At 43.8% G+C, this 6,964-nt stretch overlaps 1 non-coding gene across 1 annotated transcript; it reads left to right on the top strand.

The window, feature by feature from the left end:
• Positions 1-5,094: 5,094 nt before the first annotated feature.
• TRNAE-UUC (transfer RNA glutamic acid (anticodon UUC)) lies at positions 5,095-5,166 on the top strand. Its single transcript has one exon. It is a non-coding gene; the product is annotated as a tRNA-Glu (tRNA).
• The last annotated feature ends 1,798 nt before the right edge of the window (positions 5,167-6,964 follow it).

Raw genomic sequence — 6,964 nt, 5'->3', positions numbered from 1 at the left:
TTCAGCTGACAAAGATACTCTCAAACATCCGGCCTGGTTAGGGGCGCGCAGCTATGAGCTGTGAGCTGTCGGCAGCCCTGAAGATGGTTTTCTGTGGTTTCTAATGTTCACACTAGGCAAATGCTGGGGCTGTACCTCAATCAAGGCCACGGCCGCTTTCTTCCCCTCCTAGCCCCCTCCTATCCTATCGTCGCCATAAGACCTATCTGGGTCGGTGCGACGTAAAACAAATTGTGTAAAAAAAAAAAAAAAATCCACAGTTCTAGCCATCAGTTGCAAACATCCTAGGGATATGAGCTACGGATTTTAGGTAAATAAAATATAATAAAGTATGAGAATATACTCTTTATTTATTCCTAAAAATGATAATCCTGTTCTTAATCATCGATATCCGGTCGATTAGATTAGCAGTTTGCCTCTTTATACCACTACGAGCTCTAATGTGGGTCAATGCAGAGTTTCACTTCAACCCTTATAACAACATTCGGTGTTGACATAATCAAAAAAAAAAAAAAAAAAATCAACAAAGTCTGAGGGTATTGAACCAAGGAACACATTACAGAAAGCAATATGTAAGTAAATTAATTTGGGTAGGATTTCAATTTTTTTTTAAAAAAACGAGTAGGCCCTAAAGAAACAAGCGAATTTAGGCTGTTTTTCCGGAAATGTATTTAAGCAGGAAGTGATTTTCGAAATGTGTTCTTTCAGTTTGATAGAACTGTTACGGAGGTCTCCGTGGTAGTTAGAGGTGAAAGAAGGTGCGGGCTGGAATAGGTCTCAACTACAAAATTAAAGTTAATTTTTAAACTTTAACAAAGGTTATATTTTCTTTTCAAAATCAACAAATAACAGAGTATAACAGGTACCAAGTAGCAGATCAACAATTAACAAATTACAGCTCATTAAAAAATTTGGGCTTCGAGCCCCAAGTTTACTTTCTGAGCTCTCAGCTCACAATCACAATTGCTAAAGGGCAGAAAACCCCTAAGTACAAGGAGCACTTGCTCATAATTACAATGTTAAGGAAAAGAGCAGACCCGCTCTCAATTTGACAAGCCTCTCAAAGGCCACAACAACTATCACTTCAGACTGCCCTCAAGGCACACCAAGAAACAGGGGTATTAGATACCCAACCTACAGGGCCGTTACATGAGGAAAACAAACATCAAGTTAAGTTACTGGCACATAATGCAAAATAGAATGGAGGTGATAACTTGCACTCCTACACAGCGTTTTTGTCTAAAAACCTATTTGGCGCTAGGCCGATGATACAGGGGCTAATCCCAATCTATGGAGGTGACTAGTCGGCAAAATAAGTTTAAGACTTTAAGAAGGAAGAGAAAAACGGTTACGAAAACATAGTCACCTCAAATTCAAAATGAAGGGGAGTTCGAGAGGGTGAAGCACTCTCTATCCCCGCTTTATAGTAAAAGAGATAGAAGTTTTTACATACACGGAAAGGAAATTTATATTTTAAAGGAATAGGTTACATATTAAAGGCTTCGAACACTCCCCGAGAGTTAAACTGCTGAGCTAGCGAAAAATAAAGATGTTAACAGGCCATTACCTTGTTGAAGAACTGCTTGAAGAAAGAGGCGCTTCCCGCCCCCTGCTACATATTTACACACTAAGAGAGATGTTACTGGAGTGGCACCGAGACAAGAAAATCAGCAGTTTATATACCCTCGTGGAACATTCGAGACCTTTCAGGAATGAGTAGACACACCCTTTCGTTTTATTGGCTAACATCAAAAGTTACACACAACATGAACAAGAAACCTAGGATTGGAGAAAAATTAATTTAGAAAATTCGTGATTGGCTGAATTCAAAACTGGCGGAAACAGAGATCAATATTGCCAACCCAAAATCTGAAAGAAAGAAATTTAACAAAGAACAAACTTATGGATACAAGGTTTCTTCAAAAAACAGTTCCATCACTTCGCACCAGAGCGCACAATCGTAGTCTTTTCTCTGTAGAGACATCTAGAAGAGAATGTCCACACTTCTTGATACGGAATAAACAAACACAAATCGAATTAGACACAGTTCAGAACTCTTCAACATTACCAAATTTACAATAGTGACATCTTCCGAGAAACCGTTGAGTTAATACAGTTTGTTAAAGTTCAGCCTTTCTCCTGTAGAGGAGTTTTTAACTGGCGCAATATTTAAATTGCGGGGTCGGGCTGTACCAACCGGTACAAGAACTATCCAAGACTCACTCACAATATGAAGCCTTTCCGGGCCCTTTAGCCCTTCAACTTTCGACACAATTGAGGAACTTGCTTAATTTTACGTTTATCCAGTAATCGGGAAATCATGGGTTCGAACCCCACTGTCGGCAGCCCTGAAGATGGTTTTAAGTGGTTTCACATTTTCACACCAGGCAAATGCTGGGGCTGTACCTTAATTAAGGCCACGGCCGCTTCCTTCCCATTCCTAGGCCTTTCCTATCCCATCGTTGCCATAAGACATATCTGTGTCGGTGCGACGTAAAGCAAATAGCAAAAAAAAAAATAATTTTTCGTAGTAGGCCTATGGAGACCCCCATTTTATCCGCCAAATAACGTTTTCAACATTTAGAAAAAACATCCGGAAAATGGGAAGATTGGAAGGAGGCGGCTGTGGCCTTACGTTAGGAGAGGTGGGAAACCGCGGAAAATCACTTCGAGGATGTCTGAGTTGGGAATCGAACCCTCCTCTACTCAGTTGACCTCCCGAGGCTGAGTGGAGCAGGTTCCAGCCCTCGTTCCACTTTATAAATTTTGTGACAGAGCCGGAAATTGAACCCGAGCCCCCAGGGGTGGCACTTAATATGGTTCTATCAATTTTTACCACATTTGAATGTTCTATTTCCACGTATTACACTAACCACTACACCACAGAGGCGGACATGAAAATATCACAATATATTTGTATTTGTTTTCTTGTATATATCAAGGAGAATGAAAGTGAAAATGAAAAACTGCCATCTGAGCCACGGAAGCTCCATCAAGGAGAATACAATTCCAAAATGTTACACTGAAATTAGAAGTACAAATGACATTTAAAAAGAATAAGATAATGAAGAGTAGTAGGGTTACAGTAGTTTTAGAAGAGGTGTAGTCTTGAAATCTTATTATGAAATGTTTTCTGAATTTCACATTTCTTATAATTTAGGTACAATTATCTCAAGAACTGATCAATGGAATTTTATAACAATTTGGACACAAATCACCCGATTAAATATAAAGCTTGAAGTGAAGTAGTATTTGAATGTGATGAATAAGGACAATTTTATGCATTAAAATACTCAAATGAAATGGTGGTAAATTAGCATCAAGTAAAAAAAACAGAAAGTCAAGGAATATATTTAGGATAGAGTTCTTCTTCTTCTTCTTCTTCTTCTTCTTCTTCTTCTTCTTCTTCTTCTTCTTCTTCTTCTCTTCACCCTCCAGGGTTGGTTTTTCCCTCGGACTCAGTGAGGGATCCCACCTCTACCTCCTCAAGGGCAGTGTCCTAGAGTGTGAGACTTCGGGTCGCAGGATACAATTGGGGAGGATGACCAGTACCTCGCCCAGGCGGCCTCACTTGCTATGCTGAACAGGGGCTTATCGGGGGATGGGAAGATTGGAAGGGATAGACGAGGAAGAGGGAAGTAAGCAGCCGTGACCTTAAGTTAGGTACCATCCCGGCATTTGCCTGGAGGGGAACTGGGAAACCACGGAAAACCACTTCCAGGATGTCTGAGGAGGGAATCGAACCCCCCACCCCGCTCTATTCAGTTGAGCACGCGAGGCTGAGTGGACCCCGTTCCAGCCCTCGTACCACTTTCGTGGCAGAGCCGGGAATCGAACCCGAGCCTCCGGGGGTGGCAGCTAATCACACTAACGACTACACCACAGAGGCGGACTAGGACAGAGTTACTACACTTTATAGTATTTATGTAGGTTATTAATATATTGTAAATTTTATTCCGTAACTTACTAAGTCCGTCCCTGATATATTTACCCTCCAGGGTTGGTTTTTCCTTCGGACTCAGTGACGGATCCCACCTCTTCCGCCTCAAGGAGCGTGAGACATTTGGTTGGGGATACAACTAGAGAGGAGGAAAATGATATGCAGCTCATAAGAATCACACAACGAATAGTTCACAATATGAAGATAAAGTTGGAATTCAAGAGGACAAATTGGAGCAAATATTCGTTTATAGAAAGAGGAGTCAGGGATTGGAATAATTTACTAAGGGAGACGTTCGATAAATTCCCAAATTATTTGCAATTCTTTAAGAAAAGGTAAGTAACAGATAGTCCGCCTCTGTGGTGTACTGGTTAGTGTGATTAGCTGCCACCCCCGGAGGCCCGGGTTCGATTCCCGGCTCTGCCACGAAAGTGGCACGAGGGCTGGAACGGGTTCCACTCAGCTTCGGGAGGTCAAATGAGTAAGGGGGGGGGGGGGGTCAATTCCCACCTCAGCCATCCTGGAATTGGTTTTCCGTGGTTTTCCACTTCTCCTCCAGGCAAAAGCCGGGATGCTGCCTAACTTAAGGTCACGGCTGCTTCCTTCCCTCTTCCTTGTCTATCCCTTCCAATCTTCCCATCCCCCCGCAAGGCACCTGTTCAGCATAGCAGGTGAGGCCGCCTGGACGAGGTACTGGTCATTTCCCCCAGTTGTATTCCCCGACCCAATGTCTCACGCTCCAGTACACTGCCCTTGATTGAGGTGGGATCCTTCGCTGAGTCCGAGGGAAAAACCAACCCTGGAGGGTAAACAGATTAAGAAAGAAAGAAAGAAAGAAAGAAAGAAAGAAAGAAAGAGAAAGAAAATTACCACCCTGGCTCTTCAACATTCACAGCACTCGTTCGATCATTTTAAACGAGTTTCGAGTTGCAATTAGATTTCACGCAAAAATGTGGAAGATGCGTGCAATCAAACACATGACTGTAAATCTGGCTACGTCTCTTCTCAATCATCTTGTGTTTGAAGTATTGCCTTCACGGAGTGAAAGTTTGCTGTGCTATCTATGGCCTTCACACTTCACAGCATGCATCGGGAACGGCTTCGCTGAAAATAAACTTACTGAAGTAAAGGAGATTAAGAGCAATCTAACATCGTCCGGTATGGTCTAGTGGCTAGGATACCTGGCTTTCACCCAGGAGGCTCGGGTTCGATTCCCGGTACCGGAAGCTTTTTTTTTGAAACAATGAAAAGGGAATTTTGGCCTGTTTTATGACTACTTAATATGGTTCTAGCAATTTCTACCGCATTTGAATGTTCTTTTTCCACGTATTACCATACGTAGCCGCAATAGTCATTGAGATTTTTTTCCTGTTCTTGAATTACCGTAGTTCCAAGGTACTACAACCCTCAAGAGTTTTGGCCTACGAAGCGAATACTGCTCAGCTTGAAGTTCTGCATATTACAAGGTGACGCGCGGTCAGCGTTATAACCTTTTCGGTCCCTGTCACCTTTTATTCCAGCAACATTCTACAGTATCATTTCACTCCATCTGTCACTCATTAAGCATTGCCCCAGAGGGGTGCGCCAGGTTTCGGCAGCCGGCACAGTTCCTATCCTCACCGCTAGATGGGTGGATTCATTCATTCCATTCCTGAACCGGTTAAAACAGCAAACAGACTGTGGATTTTCATTTAAAATGATAAACCTTGTAATCTTCTTAATCAGTTTACACTCCAGGGTTGGTTTTTTTCCTCGGACTCAGCGAGGGATTCCACCTCTATCGCCTCGATGGCAGTGTCCTAGAACGTGATACTTTGGGTCTGGGATACAACTGAGGAGGAGGACCAGTACCTCGTCCAGGTGGTTTCACCTGCTAAGCCGAACAGGGGCCTTGTCGGGGGGGGGGGGATTGAAAAAGATAGACAAGGAAGAGGAAAGGAAGCGGCCGTGGCCTTAAGTTAAGTACCATACCGCCATTTGAATGGAGGAAAAGTGGCAAACCACGGAAAACCACTTTCAGGATGGCTGAGGTGGGAATCGAACCCCCCTCTACTCAGTTGACCTCCCGAGGCTGAGTGGACCCGTTCTAGCTTTCGTACCACTTTTCAAAAATTGTTGTGGCAGAACGGGATATCGAACCCGGGCCTCTGGGTTGGCACCTAATCACACTAACCACTACAGCACAGAAGCGGACTGTACTTCAACCTTGGATAGTAAATGTCAATCGTGATTGAACTACCTCGCATTTACAGACTAGCTATTATCATTTTTTAATCTTCCTTTACGTCACACCGACACAGATAGATCCTTCGACGACGATAGGATAGGAAAGGGCTAGGAGTGGGAAGGAATCGCCCGTGGTCTTAATATTAAGATACAACCCCAGTATTTGCCTGGTAGAATAGAATAGAATTTCGTGTGGCTATTTCTAGCCGAGTGCAGCCCTTGTAAGGCAGACCCTCCGATGAGGGTGGGTGGCATCCGCCATGTGTAGGCAACTGCGTGTTATTGTGGTGGAGGATAGTGTTAAATGTGGTGTATGAGTTGCAGGAATGTTGGGGACAGCACAAATACTCAGCCCCCGGGCCATTGGAATTAACCAATGAAGGTTAAAATCCCCGACCCGGCCGGGAATCGAACCCAGGACCCTCTGAACCGAAGGCCAGTACGCTGACCATTCAGCCAACGAGTCGGACATTTTGCCTGGTGTGAAGATGGGAAACCACGGAAAACCATCTTCAGGGCTGCCGACAGAGGAGTTCGAATCCACTATCACCCGGATGCAAGCTCACAGCTGCGCATCCCCAACCGCACGGCCAACTCGCCCGGTAGCTATTATCATCTGACGCTTGGTAAGTTTTAAGTACTATTTTCAGAAATTCAGTGAACAGGAAAAGTCACATAGCCTAACACTACGATACTGTGCAAAGTCAAGCACTAAACTTTTTGAATTGTGTAAATATATTACGTTCTCCTGGGAGCCTCCGTGGCTCAGGTGGCAGCGCACCGGTCTCTCACAGCTGG

Source organism: Anabrus simplex, chromosome 9 (genome assembly GCF_040414725.1).
Source record: "Anabrus simplex isolate iqAnaSimp1 chromosome 9, ASM4041472v1, whole genome shotgun sequence".
NCBI classification, from domain to species: domain Eukaryota; kingdom Metazoa; phylum Arthropoda; class Insecta; order Orthoptera; family Tettigoniidae; genus Anabrus; species Anabrus simplex.
This window is presented reverse-complemented; position numbering and strand designations above follow the sequence as displayed.